Source organism: Dromaius novaehollandiae, chromosome 26, assembly GCF_036370855.1.
Source record: "Dromaius novaehollandiae isolate bDroNov1 chromosome 26, bDroNov1.hap1, whole genome shotgun sequence".
Lineage (NCBI taxonomy): Eukaryota > Metazoa > Chordata > Aves > Casuariiformes > Dromaiidae > Dromaius > Dromaius novaehollandiae.
In genome coordinates, this window is record NC_088123.1 from 2,740,347 (window position 1) to 2,754,015 (window position 13,669).

Sequence of the window (13,669 nt, forward strand, 5' to 3'; positions counted from 1 at the left end):
TAATCCTTTGCAGGGATAGCTCTGCTTGGGCACTGCGTTTCTGAGCAAACAGTCCGAGCTGTTGGTGATGGGGAGCGTGGCTGACTCTGCCCAAACAGTATTGTCACCAAGTTCACTTCAGTTGTGTAAAGTTAATGACTAATGCTACTTATGATACCTATAACAAATAATTGACCCAAGGGCAGATGTTGGTGCCCGGCAGTGAGGGGCGGGCCAGGAGGTGCCGCGCAGCCCGGCGCTCCTCAGCCTCCAAGCCCGGCGCCTTGGGCTCGGCTGCCCCGGGCTGAGTGCCAGCCCCAGCCTGGTCTTGCTGGGGGGCCGTGCCCTGGCTTGTGGGCAGCGGGGGCCTTCTGCCGGGCTAGCGCCTCCTCCTCCTCTTTGGCCCCTGGGGCAGGTCCAGGGGCTGCGGGGCGGGCTGCCCCTCCACAGGCTCCACCTGCATGGGCTCCTCCTCCTCCTCCGCGCGCTCCACCTCCACGGGCTCCGGGGCGGCTGCGGCACTCGGCAGGAGGGCGGCGCGGCGGTCCCAAACGGTCGGGCCCACCTTCCTCCTGATGCGCAGCGCCGCCTTCCTCCTCATCCACAGCCGCTCCGGCTGGCTCATGGCGGGCAGCAACGGAGAGCACCTTCCTGGCCCTTCTCCCACCAACGGTCTCCCAACGGCTCTGGAACAGCGGTGCTGAGGTCACTGATGATGGCATAGGTGGGCCGTGGTGACGGCACGCCTGGTTCCGTCCCCACCTGTGGGGGCCCTGCCGGGCTCTGACCCGCGGGGGGATCCTGGGGGCTGGAGGGGGCCCCCATGGGCAGGGCCTTGCTGAATGTGTGTGTGTATTTGTGTGTGGTTTGTGCGTGAGGCAACTGGGAAACCAGGGATCCAGGGCCAACTACAGGACCGACTGAGTGTCTAAGGGCAGTTCTTGGAGGGAGCCACAGTGCGGGTGTGTGCGCGTGTGCGTGTGCGTGTGTGTGTGTGTGTGAGTGAGGGCCGTGCTGGGCACAGATGGCTGGGTTTGGGAGCAGGGCTCTGCAGGGGCCCTGTGTGCGAGGAGACCACGAGCTGCCCTGGGCCAGGCTCAGCCCCTTCCAGCCAACTCTGCCACAGACGACAAGAGCCCATTGCGCAGCAGGACTTCAGGCAGTCAGAGGAGCCCATGGTGCCTCTGCTCCAACGTGCTGAAGAACGGGCAGGAGACGCTGCAGGCAGGAGACACAGGAGGAGGCACATGGGAGGAGACACGGGAGACAGGAGAGGGCCCCCGTGAGGAGAACTGTCATGAGCCATGTTTGGAGAAACAAAAGGCAGGAGCTACGTGGCAGGGGACATTGTCAGGCAAATGGCTGGAGTCGCACTCTTGCAAGGAGGTGCTCCATGCTGGAGCTGCTCCTCCTCTGAGGGCACCGTGGCCCGGGGAGGAGCCACGCTGCGGCAGGGACAGCCCCGAAGGACCACCGCCCGGGGAGGACCCACGCTGGAGCAGGCACACGCCTGAGGGACAGCTGCCTTGGGGGGAACCCGCGCTGGGGCAGGGGAGTGGCTGCTTCCTGTAATGTGACTAGTAGCCTGTGGAAAGCAAGCAACAGAAGAGAATCCTGTTCTTTAAACAAACTGTTTCAAGAGTGCTACATGTATGAAAAATAACAGGGTTGTCCAAGGGGAACAGTCACTCTCTTACTCCACTCTGGTCCCTGATTCTTTCCGCACACTTTCTGGCCATCTTGTGCAAGCTGAAAGCCTCCAGGTTCGCAAGCCTTACTCAGGTCCAGGGCAACAACCTCCACTGCTCTCCCCTCAGGCAGTAAGCTAGGCATCTCCACGGAGAAGCCTATCAGGTCACCTTTAAGCACAAATACTTAGAGAAGCCTACCCTCCAAGGGATCTTTTCCCATGGCAATCCGCTGCCTCGCCTGCCTTGCAAACTGCTCTTTCCTTGGAGGAGTCTGAAAGTGCCCAAACTTCCTTTCCTTTGGCCTCAGGAAAATCGGATGGCCACTGCAGACACCTTTACCCCTGGTGCAAGCAGGGATGCCTGGCGTCCTTGCTCATAGAGTCCCTGAGACACAGGTCCCAAGGGCTTTCCCTTGTCAGAAAGGGAATCGCCCTTTGCTGCACCTCCTCCTTCAAGGGGGGCCTCCTCCACCTGCAATAACTGCCATGCATCTGGAGGCAGCAACAGGCAGAAAGGGGTGGGCAAAGAGCCTCCTGCCAGGGGAGAGTCTGGGCCAGGGAAAAGGGGGGCCGTGTGCTCCATGGGGGAGTGAGGTGATTCCCACGGACACAACAGCTGTGTGACCTGGCAACAGTGATGGGCACCTGGCCCAGGGAGGTACGTCTCCTTGGGAGGGGCAAGCGCGTGCCAGGGTTTGGGGAGACTCTGCCATTGGTTGCGTTTTTCTCCTGACGAGGAATTAGAGCCTCCTCTTGTGCCTCTGTCTCTCTGCCCCTCGCTTTGTGGATTTCAACGCCTGCAGTCGCATCTACCTCCCTCTCCTGCAGGACCACCTGCTGCTGCGCAGGCAGGCGCACAGCTCGGCAGCAGGGCACAGAGACCAAACCCCTCTGGTGCTCACACCAGCTCACCCGGCGTGTGCAGTCCCAGGCAGCTTCCAGCAGCTGCCTTCTGGAGCTCCCCATCAGCGATGCAGGGGACTCCCTGCTTTGACTGCCCACTTCCACTTGGCTTTGGAAGTCTCACAAAAAGCATCCAGGCCGCGCAGCTCTCCCTCCCCAGGCCCTCGGGGATCCTCTCCGGCAGAGACACGGGAAGGTCTCTCCGGGGCAGCTGCTGCCCCCGCGGCAGCACCTCAGCAGCCCCCCCCACGCCTCGCCCAGGCCCCAGGCCGCGCACGCGCAGCTGCTGCTGCCTCCCCAGCGCCTGCGGCCTCCGCGCATGCGCGCAGCCCCGCCCCTCGCCCGCCCTGCCCTGCCCTGCCCTGCCCTCCCCTGCCCTGCTCGCCCCTGCCCTCCCGCCTGTGCAGCCCCGGCAGGCCACGCACCGCTGCAGCCAATGGGGAGCGCGCAGAGGGAGGGGCGGGAGACGTCACTTCCGTTGGGGGCGGGCAGGCGGGGGGTGTGGGGCGGGGGTGCGGCCGGCTCGAGCTGGGCCAAAGCCTTGCTGAGCGCGGAGGGGATTCGTCAGAGCTGGGGGCGACGGCGCGGAACCGGCCCGTTTCTGCCTTGCTCCGCTTCTGCCGTCGCTGTCTCGGCAGCCTGTGCGTTTCCGGAAGGCAGGTAAGGCCTGGAGCTCCGCGAGCCCGCGAGGTGCCCGTGGGCGGAGGCCTGTGCTCTTGCCGGGCTGGGGACGGAGGGGCAGTTTTTGCCAGGAGAGGGTCCGGCTTTGCGAGGAGGCTGTGAAAGGACAGGAGTGCTGTTGGCAGAAGGCTGAGGTGTCCTGGTGCTGCTGCTGGGCTCTGGAGAGGCTCTTGGAAACGCCCGTGTTCGAGCGGGATCGTTTGCTTTGCCAGAGCCTGTGATTCCTGCTGCTGAGCTTGGCTTCGTGTTGGGAAGCGCAGTCACGGCCCCTGGTTTCTCGGCCCTGGTTGTGCTGGTGCCCGCAGAGCGGGGAAGAGGCTCTGCCGTCGGAGACGCCTCGGCCTCCTGGCTGGGAGGAAGGCCTTGTGACAAGCCTTTCTTCTGTCCTTCTTTTGTCTCTAGAGCTCTGGCGGAGGTGTTCCAGAGCCGTTGGGAGACCGTTGGTGGGAGAAAGGCCAAGATGGTGCTCTCCGTTGCTGCCCGCCATGCACCAGCCGGAGCGGCTGTGGATGAGGAGGAAGGCGGCGCTGCGCATCAGGAGGAAGGTGGGCCCGACCGTTTGGGACCGCCGCACCGCCCTCCTGCCGAGTGCCGCAGCCGCCCCAGAGCCCATGGAGGTGGAGCGCGCGGAGGAGGAGGAGGAGCCCATGCAGGTGGAGCCTGTGGAGGGGCAGCCCGCCCCGCAGCCCCTGGACCTGCCCCAGGGGCCAAAGAGGAGGAGGAGGCGCTAGCCCGGCAGAAGGCCCCCGCTGCCCACAAGCCAGGGCACGGCCCCCCAGCAAGACCAGGCTGGGGCTGGCACTCAGCCCGGGGCAGCCGAGCCCAAGGCGCCGGGCTTGGAGGCTGAGGAGCGCCGGGCTGCGCGGCACCTCCTGGCCCGCCCCTGACTGCCAGGCACCAACGTCTGCCCTTGGGTCAATTATTTGTTATAGGTATCATAAGTAGCATTAGTCATTAACTTTACAGAACTGAAGTGAACTTGATGACAATATTGTTTGGGCAGAGTCAGCCACACTCCCCACCACCAACAGCTCGGACTGTTTGCTCAGAAACGCAGTGCCGAAGCAGAGCTATCCCTGCAAAGGATTAAACTAAGTGTTTTAAAGCAATAAGACATAATAAAGTAATATATCAAAAATAATAAACAGCTTTTTATTCAATAATTGGCTGCAAAACTACTGAACTTTAAATGACAAAACTGTCTCTGTGGTGAGACAGAGGCCCCTTGTGCCCAAACAGCAGAGGGATCCTTTCATCCTCAGGCAGCACTTGCATGGGCCATCTTGAACACCTCTGGTGGTGCCTGACAACTGCCCCTTGGAGCTCAGGGACATCCAGGTCAAGGCCAGAGCCAACAACCTGCTCCTGTCCCCAGAGGGCTGCCAGAGAAAGAGCCCCTTGCCCGGCTGCTGCTGCCAGGGGCAGCAGGGGCATTGCAGCGGGGGGAAGCCCCCTCCCTCCTTGCAGCTATTTACCAGGGCAACTGCTGCTGCTCCTCTTGCTGCTGTCTCTTCCTCTGGGCAATGCACCTGAATGTTTCCCGCCGGGCTTGATAGGGCTCCAGTCTTTGGAGAGTCTGGGCTGCTCGAGGGGAAAGGTGGCTGCAACAACAGGGCAAAACGGTCTCAGTGGCTGGCTGGGCCCCTGCCTGCCTCTGCCCTGCTCCAGCCCCTGCACCCACCCAGGCCCCTGCGCACCCACAGCCCCTTTCAACCTGGGGGGAGTGTTCGGGCTTAGCTGTGGGCTGCAGAAAGGCCCCTGGGAGGAAGGAGGTGTAACCCAGGCCATTCCCGTGTCACCAGAACGCCAAGGGTGTTGTACACAACCCCAGGCCTCAGGGATTTGGAGCCATAACACCCTGCAGGGGCCACGGCCGCTCATCTGCCCCAGGCTGCCCCTGGGGCTGGGCGCAGCGCACACTTACTGGGGCTGGATTGTCTCCAGCTTGGCCGCTGCTTTCTTCTCCTCCACTGGGGGAGGCTTTTCAGGCCTTTTCCACCTCTGCCTGTGCTCCTTTCTCCTGGGCTGGGTGGGAGGATGGGGAGCCCAAGGCAAGGCAGTGCGATGCCTCAGGACCTGCACTGCGGCTCAGGCACATGTTTGTGAGACGACCAGCTCCCAGCTCTGCAGCTGCAGCCGCAGTGGGAGAACGGCCCTACAGCCAACCGTCCTGCTCTTCCTTGTCTCAACACAGTCCTGGGCCACTCTTGCAGAAGGCAGACTCCGTCCCCCTTCAATATGTGCTGAGATGGGACTTTGCAAGGCACTGCAAAAAGCAGGACTCGCTCACTTGGTTGGCTTGCTTGGTCAGCCCGTGGCCCCCTCTCTCTGATGCTGGGAGCCACAGCTCTGCCCCCGGGGCTCTCTGGCCTTTCTCTCCCCGGGCTCCTGCAGGTCTACCCAAAGTCTCCTCCAGGCACCAGGGCCACGGCTTCAGATTACACAAGTGTGGCTTTAGAGAGCTCACTTGAAGCTGTGACACCCTGTGGAGCTGAAGGCCTCGTGCAGGCTAGTCTGGCACATGGCCATGCCCCACACAGTGGCATGGCCTGCCACCCTCCAGAGCTCTGTGGCTCTCTCTTGTCTCTCCGCAGGCCCTGATTGCATTGACAATTTCAAACAGCACCTTGACAGCACACTAGTTGGACATGGCAACCTTGTCACTCCTCCTCTTCCTCCTTGCTCTTTCCCAGACCCAGCTGCTGCGCTGCACTCCAGGCACTTGAAAGCTTGCTCCCTCTTGCAGCAGCCTGTCCCTTTAGCCAGCTCCTTCTTGTGTTTACAGAGAGCATTCCCTGTCGCTCCAGCAGATTTGGAGGAAGGCTAGCCCTTGTGGAAAGCGGACCACCAAACGAGGGTCCAAAGCAAGCAAAACCAGGGACATGCAAATGCCTCCTTTTCTGTTGCAGCTCTGGGGACAGAGGGGCTCGCTGGCTGCAGCCAGCCTGGACACACGCAGTGGCAGAGCTACGGGAGCAGTGGCCACCTCCACCCTGCCACCAGCTGGATGGGGACACATGAGACCTCCCAAGCACGTCATTGGAGGACGTGCTGGAAGGACAGGCCTGGAGGGATCCCCACGGCACTGCAATGCCCATCACTGGGAGAACTGACCAGCTCCCTCCTGCAAACGCTTCCAGCGCCCGGCGCTTGGGGGCAGGCAGCCGGCACTGCTTGTGGGAGTCCGTCAGGACCATGCGCTCCAGGTGGGCTAGCAGACCTCAGGCTCTTGCCACCCTGTTGGAGAGCAGCCGGCTGCTCAGAGGACTGGAGGCAGGAGGGACAGGTCCCATGGCTTGCAAGGTGAACGTGCTGACGTGTGCCTGAGGCCGAGGCCCTGCTACCTCCTGGGCCCTCCCTCAGCTCCTGCGAAGCCACTGCAGGAGAAAGCAAATCCCTGGGGAGGGGGACAAGCATTCCCCACATTCATGGCAGTCAATGGCAGGGTCACTTGTGTGTGAGAACATGGCAGGCCAGCAGCAGGACAGGGCTGGAGCTGGCGCTTGGGAGGGCACTGCTGCCTGAGGACAGCAGAGGCCTGCAGCAGGCACGTGGCTCACAGACGGGGCTGTATGGTCACTGCTGCCTCAGTACCTGACAGACACAAACCAGGCACAGGGCTTCAACGCTGATTCGGAGGTCACTGCTGCCTCCGTACCTGTCAGGCCATCGGCAGGCTCTTGCCAAGGCACCGCTGTCTGTGCTGCTGCGAGGCCAGAACCAAGTTAATGGCCTCTCTGTTGTTTGCGAGGTCGCTGCTGCCTGAGGGAACGATGCAGCAGGCACAGGGGCAGCAAAGGGGCTGCGATGTCATTTCAGTAGCAGCAGCTTATAGACCAACGGCAGGAACATGGCCGTGAAATTTATTGGGCCGTCACTTCTGCCTGAGCACCTCACAGGCAAGTAGCAGGAACATGCTTGGATGTTCACTGTGTGATGTTGGGATAGGCCAGCAGCAGGAGCAGCGTCAGCAAAGCGGCTCCGAGGTCACTTCAGTCTGAGCAGCTGAGCAGCAGGAACATGGCTGTGAAATTGCTTGGGAGGGCACTTCTGGCTCTGAAGACCAGAGGCCAGAAGCGCGCTGGCCTTGCAGGGCTCTTCCCTCATCAGCTGGGGCTCTGCAGGGAGGCCTGAGCCGCCCCCAGGCTGCACGGGGAAGGGGGTTTGTGCTGGGGGGCTTGTGCCAGGCTCCCGCTGCCGTGCATCCCGCAGGCTGCGGGGAGTCCGCTGAAGAGACTCATCCCCGAGTTCACACAAGCAGGGATTTGGTTGGTTCGTTTGGGACTATTTGCACTCTAAAAGAAAGAGACTGCTGTGGCATTTGAAAGCAAAGATTTATCAGCCTATTCAAATGAACCGTGCACAGCACAGAGCTACAACAAACACAGGTCATGTGGTTGTCAGGTGACTCTCTTCTTCTACACAAGCGCTCTGCCATGAAGTGTAGATATCTCTATATATGCATATATATGTGCAAACACACACACTCTCTCTTCCACTCCAAACTAAAAGTCAGGATGTTCTTGGCAGCTCAGGGAACTGGAAGATGCTGCTCAGAAACCTCTCTCCACGGCAAGAATTCCATAATACATTTCTCCATTCATATCAACATTTCCTTTAGCTGGGTACATTTACCTAAAGTAAACGACCCTGCAGCCTCTAATGCTGCCTTGTAGGCACTAAAACCATTTTGACTCACAGAACATTTCTGTTTCTGCCTCTGTGTCCTTTTCTTAATGAGAAAGATAAAGCACAAATAGACCTAGTGCTGTTTTGTTCCTTTTTACTTTTAGGCAGCAAATCCATTCTGCTCTTCGGCCTCCCTGCATTACAGCATCGGCACCTTTAGTAGGAGCACTTGAGAGCCGTGAAAGGATGGGCAGACATGCTACGTGCTTGGATGCCCATCTGTCACACAGAAGGATGACCTCCATTTGGGTTATGCCACGGTTGCCTCTGGTCATCTACCAATAATGTCCAGTCGGTGCCCACATATATTGCTAGCACTTTCCCCCTGGGCACCAGAACCGCGTCAGGGTTGGTCACCTGACCAGATGCACAGAGAAATGCATCCTGTGAAGGCATGCTTGCCCCTTTGTCCATGAAGCAGTGGCTTCTCTGCTTCCGTGCTTGAGGTACCACCTGCAGGCAATGGCTCGTGGCCTTCCCGAGCAAGTAGCCTGGTCCAAAGGAGCCTCTGGAAACGAGACAGCAGGCGGTGAGCTGGGGGGAGCTTCACACAGGCTGAAGGTTGGTCACCTCCTCGAAAGTGAGCTTTGAAATCTCCATTCAGAACCAGGCTGCTTTGACAGTGCCTGCCCTCACCCTTCCTGCCTATGTTGTGCTGCTGGTGCTCCAGACTGACGTGGACACAAGCCCACCCTCAACTGAAAACGCGGCAGTCCCAGAGGTGCAGCAGTGACCCAAGGTCCTACACCTTGCCGAAGGGCTCATCTTCTTTCCTCAAGCACACCCCCGCACAAATCCAGCTGGGAGGCTCCTTGGGAGTCACCTGACCTCTCAGGAGCTCTGAAGTCAGGCAGAGCTTAAGGTCTACTTCTGCCTGTGTAGCTAGGTCTATAATTTAATCTAAGCAGAAAGTATACTCTATTATTAAGTAACTGTTTTGCCTTGGTAGGCGTGTTCTGACACTGTCTGTACCTACTGTATGCTTGAGACACAGTTTTCAGTTTCCGTCCTGTTTCCATCCTCTTTCCGTGTGTTAGTTTGCAGAGATACACAGCTTTTAGTTACATAGCAGCCTAGTCCACGTGCCTCAAAATTCCCGTACAAACTTCCTTTTCACAGCATGCAGGAAGCCCAGAGGACAGCACCAACTGCCATTTATCCTCCACAGGTCCATGCAGAGTGGGAGGCTCTTGGAGTCTCACTGCAAGCTACATTTACTACATTTTTACACAACATACGTCCAGCGGATGCACCAGTTCTGTTGCTTGCAGTATCAGATGTATGTCAGGCAAATCTCCCCAAAGAGCTCTTTCATTGGTAGTTTTCCCTTTGCAGTTTCAGATTCATTTAGGTATCTTGTAAGCACCTGAATGCTGCGCTTTCCTAAGCAAATGGATACTGATAGCACTAGGATCACTCTACCTGACTCTCTCAAAAGTTGCTTAGGCAGAAAACAATACTGAAAACATTGAGCTAAACTCTTTTCTGACTCAAGAGATTCACTTTGACCCAGCCTCCCCACACACACACACACACACACACACACACACACACACAGAGGCTTACTAGGCAGGTGTATAAGTTTGCCTAGGAGAATAGTTCCAGGGACTCTGAGATAGTTACTTCTATCCTGAGGCCAGTGTATGCAATATGTGCAATGTAAAAGGCAAACGAGGTATGGTCACCAAAAGCCTACCTTCTGACAGGCTGCCATTGCAAAGTAGAGTTCTTACTTGGGTCATAAGAGAAATCCACTTAGCATTTCAATGACTTAACTAAAATGTCACTTCTTTCTTCATTAAGCCCAAAGCTTGAAAAATTGGGAAGCTCAATTCCATCTTGTGTTTCAGTGACTTCAGGAAGACAATGACACCAATTCCCATCAGCACACTTCAGCAGGAAAACATCCTGAAATGCTTTGGAAGTGCGGAACGTGGAAGGCCCACCAAGTTGTCCCACTGCTAATAAATTCCTTCTACAATGGATACTGCAATTCCAGCAATGTCAACAGTTCCTGGCATCAAGGCAGGTCCCTTTTCTCACAGAAGGCTCCAGCAGGTCAGGACTAAGCCCCCAGGGCAGGGGTCAGTGCCGTCCCTGGAAACAGTCCTCTGCTGCCTCAGCACTGCAGAAGCCAGGTCGTTCTCTGATGGAATAGTCCAGCCGCCACGCTGCTAAGTTTCTACCTTTTTTTTCCAAAGAGGAGGAATACAAATGGTGTTAGGAGAGAAGAGTTAATCTTGGCCTCCTCAAAGAGTTCAAAGCACTCCAGCCCAAGTAGCACTGCCTCAAACTTTGACATCTTGGAGCCTCTCCCAGAAGCCACTCGTGCAGGTCCTGCAAAGGAGAGCAGGAAATAGCATGACTAATGCTCTCCTGCTGCCTACCACTTGGCAGCTTCTCCCCATATTATTGCTCTTTTCCCCTGGTCCATCTGCCTCCTCCCATTCCCATTTCCTACCTTTAACAGGTCAGGAAACTCCTTCACTAGTCAACCCTCAGCCAGGTATTTAATCTGTCTGAAGACAGACAGGCACGACTTGAGAGGAGAGTAAAGCCTTTGGTTCCTCTTGAAAAAGATGCAAGTTCTTGCATTTTCTCTCCCAGAATTTGTCAGCAATAGGTGAGCAGAAAGCCTAAAGCTGGGGGGAAGAAAAAGCTATTCTGCATCTCCAGAGAAGATGTTAATAGCACTAAGAAAAGCTAGCCTGCTGGGGTTTAGAAATGAATTACAATGAAGAAAGAAGAAAACCATCCCAAGCTTTTGGGTTTGTGCCTTGCAATCCCTTCAAAGTTCCTGAAAGCAAAGAATTTAATGTCACATTTCATCATACTGTGAGCTGAATTTTGCTGACAGAGAAGATGCACAGGTAAGCCTTACATCTACAGATACTGGGCCCATAAAAGCAAACACCTGGTCTTTCAAGCAACAAATTACAATTGACTTCCAACACATAAGCCTCTCCTGCTTAGAAGCTAATCAAGTGTACATACAACACTCCAAAAAGCCCCTCCCAAAATTGCCAAACCCACCTTTTGAAACCAGGACACTTCTGGAGTAGAGTCTCCTTTTAGCATACAGGACACTAAGCCTTTAACTATGAGAAGGCATCGCATACAGTTTGATTCTACATATATTCCAAGTTTTTATCCATCCTTAAGAAATTATTTTTTACTACTACTATGAAAGCTCAGTACTGACAGAAGTTTGCCAAGCACACAAATCTACTGATTCCTCAAGTTAATATTTTCCTGCAAACAGCTGAGATTGCATGCATAGTAGTAATAGAGTCTCTGTCACCTTGGATGTCACACTTTGAATCTGTCATAGTAACAGGCCAGGTGCGGACAGCCCAGTTAGAGTTACCAGTCCCAAGAGAGCAGATATTATGCCAACAGATTCCAGAGTGACACCATTTAGAATCTGTAAAGGAGCAGGGAGGAGAGCCCTTCACAGTCAGGCAGATTCCTTCCTCCCCTGTCCTCGAATCACACTCACCTTCTGCAAGCTCTGCTAGGGCTGCGCTTCCTGCGCCTTGCAAAATGTTCCTCATCCTCAGAGGAGCAGGATGGGGAATTGCTGCTGTAGACTGCGTGTTTCCATCTGCAAGCATTTCAAGAGCAACACCACAAGGTTAAGAACACACTATGTCAAAAATCAAGCGAAGCCTACCTTGGAATGCACTGGGAGATCTACGAATTGTCCCACCCATTATATTCCTCACGCATGGGATTTCAAACAGCACGACATGTTTTTCCTTATGAGAGCAAAATTCAGCCTTTGTTGGGAAGGTCAAATTGACAACCAAAATTCAGTTACCAATTGCTCACTTTCTCCAACAAAACTGACACAAAAAGCATCCACTTTCACTGAGCATTAAGTATCCACCCTCTGAAACATAAGCCACTTTAACATCATAACCTGTCTTCCAAAACTGATGCCCCCTCTCCTTTCCTAAGTGGACTGCTCTAAAGCAGGCTAAACAAAGTGCTCATATCACACAACAGATAGCACTTGCCAAGCTCCAAGTGCTTACAGAATCCAAAACAACCTCTGCCACCACACGCAGCATGACTGCTTCTTTTGGGATTTCTTCTTGTTTAAGAATGCTTCCACAGAGAAACAGTCCAAGAAGAAACTAGTATTGGCATTGGAGGGATTAGAAAAGAACACTGCCCTTCTATTCAAGTTGACTTTTGCATATAGTAGGCCAGAGCCAGGCGAAGTCACTGAATTGTCTCTGTGAATCCAGTCCTCCTGATTTCCACTGAACTTCATGCTCAAAGTGGTTACCAAAAACAGCAGGAAAAGCAAAGAAGGGAGCTCCTCAGAGAGCTTCCATTAATTATGATGCACACAGGAAAGGCTTTTGCCATTAGCTTCTGTAAAGGAACTTGACATTCTTTCAGGGATGACAGCAAGAATGCAAAACACTGAGTGTACTTGTCCAGCCAGCTTTTAATAACACCTTCTCAAATAAAGAGCCAGATGCCAGGAAAGGAACACACATGCTCTGTTTACTTACCTGCCAACTAAGAATAATTTCATATTATTTCTCAGTTTACGAAAAAAAAAAAAAGCTCCACTCTCCAGGTTGCCCATGCCTTGCACTGAAGCCACTCTCCTTAAAATTGTATGGTCACTTTTCTGAATGAGACTTCCAGACCATTAGTCACCTCTCCTTCTTCCTTACTAGTCTACTGCCTTTGGCACATTTCACCATGTTTCTTTTTATTCAGCTCTTGCCCTACCTCGATTCCTTTTGGCTACCTTCCCTAGTTTCCTCCTTGCCTCTAAATGATCTTGCACTGTTCTACAAGGAGTCCTGATGCCAAGGTGCTTCTTTGGGTGTCCCAGGCTATGTCTAAAGTAATGCATAAAATATGTCCGGGGACTGTTCCCTGGCCTCTCAATGACTAAGAACAGATTACCCCACGGCTAAGGAAGACCTCATACCTGGACATTTGCCTTCAACTGTTTTGTAGGTTTTCATTCCCCTCGTTCAAGTTTTGCACAGCCTGCAGCACATGTGCGAGGAACTGCCTTCACAAGGTTTTGCATAATTACATCTCTCCCTCAAGGCCTCATCAGCTCAACTACTGCAACATGCTTTTCTGTCCTGAAATACAGCCTTGCCATACTCAGAGCCATTCAGAAAGGTGCCACGAAGATCATAATCTGAGCTTAGTGCCTCAATCACAAAAAACATTCTCCCCAAACCCTTCCAGTTTCTCCTCTCACAGCAAACACACATTTGCTAAGGCTTTTCATGATTTCTCCTCATTCCTACATTATTTCCCACAGAGTACCCACAGGACAGCTCTGAATCCCAAACTGGCCCTGACCGCACCTCCCACTGACTGCCTGCTCAACACACACATGCAGAAGCATGTTCTCTTCTCCCCTGACATCTTCACGCTTCAGAGGAGCTTTTCACACGCATCTGGCAGTCTGCTTTACCTCCTGAAAATTCTTGCTGGGCTGCTCAAAACCCACAAAAACTGTCAGGCTGCTGCTGTAGTGAGAGCAGTGCTGATCAGTCAGAGTAGGACTGTCCATTTCTTTGGATTCCCACCTGCCCTCAGCCATTTGCTGCCTTTTCTCTTGTCTTAGCAGTTTGGAAAGCGACTGGGTGGGGGTTTTTTGCTGACTCTCTGTCCTGAGCTTACTAGCAGGGCCTTGGAGTCCATGACTATGGCTTTGAAGCTCTTTGGCTATACAGCAGT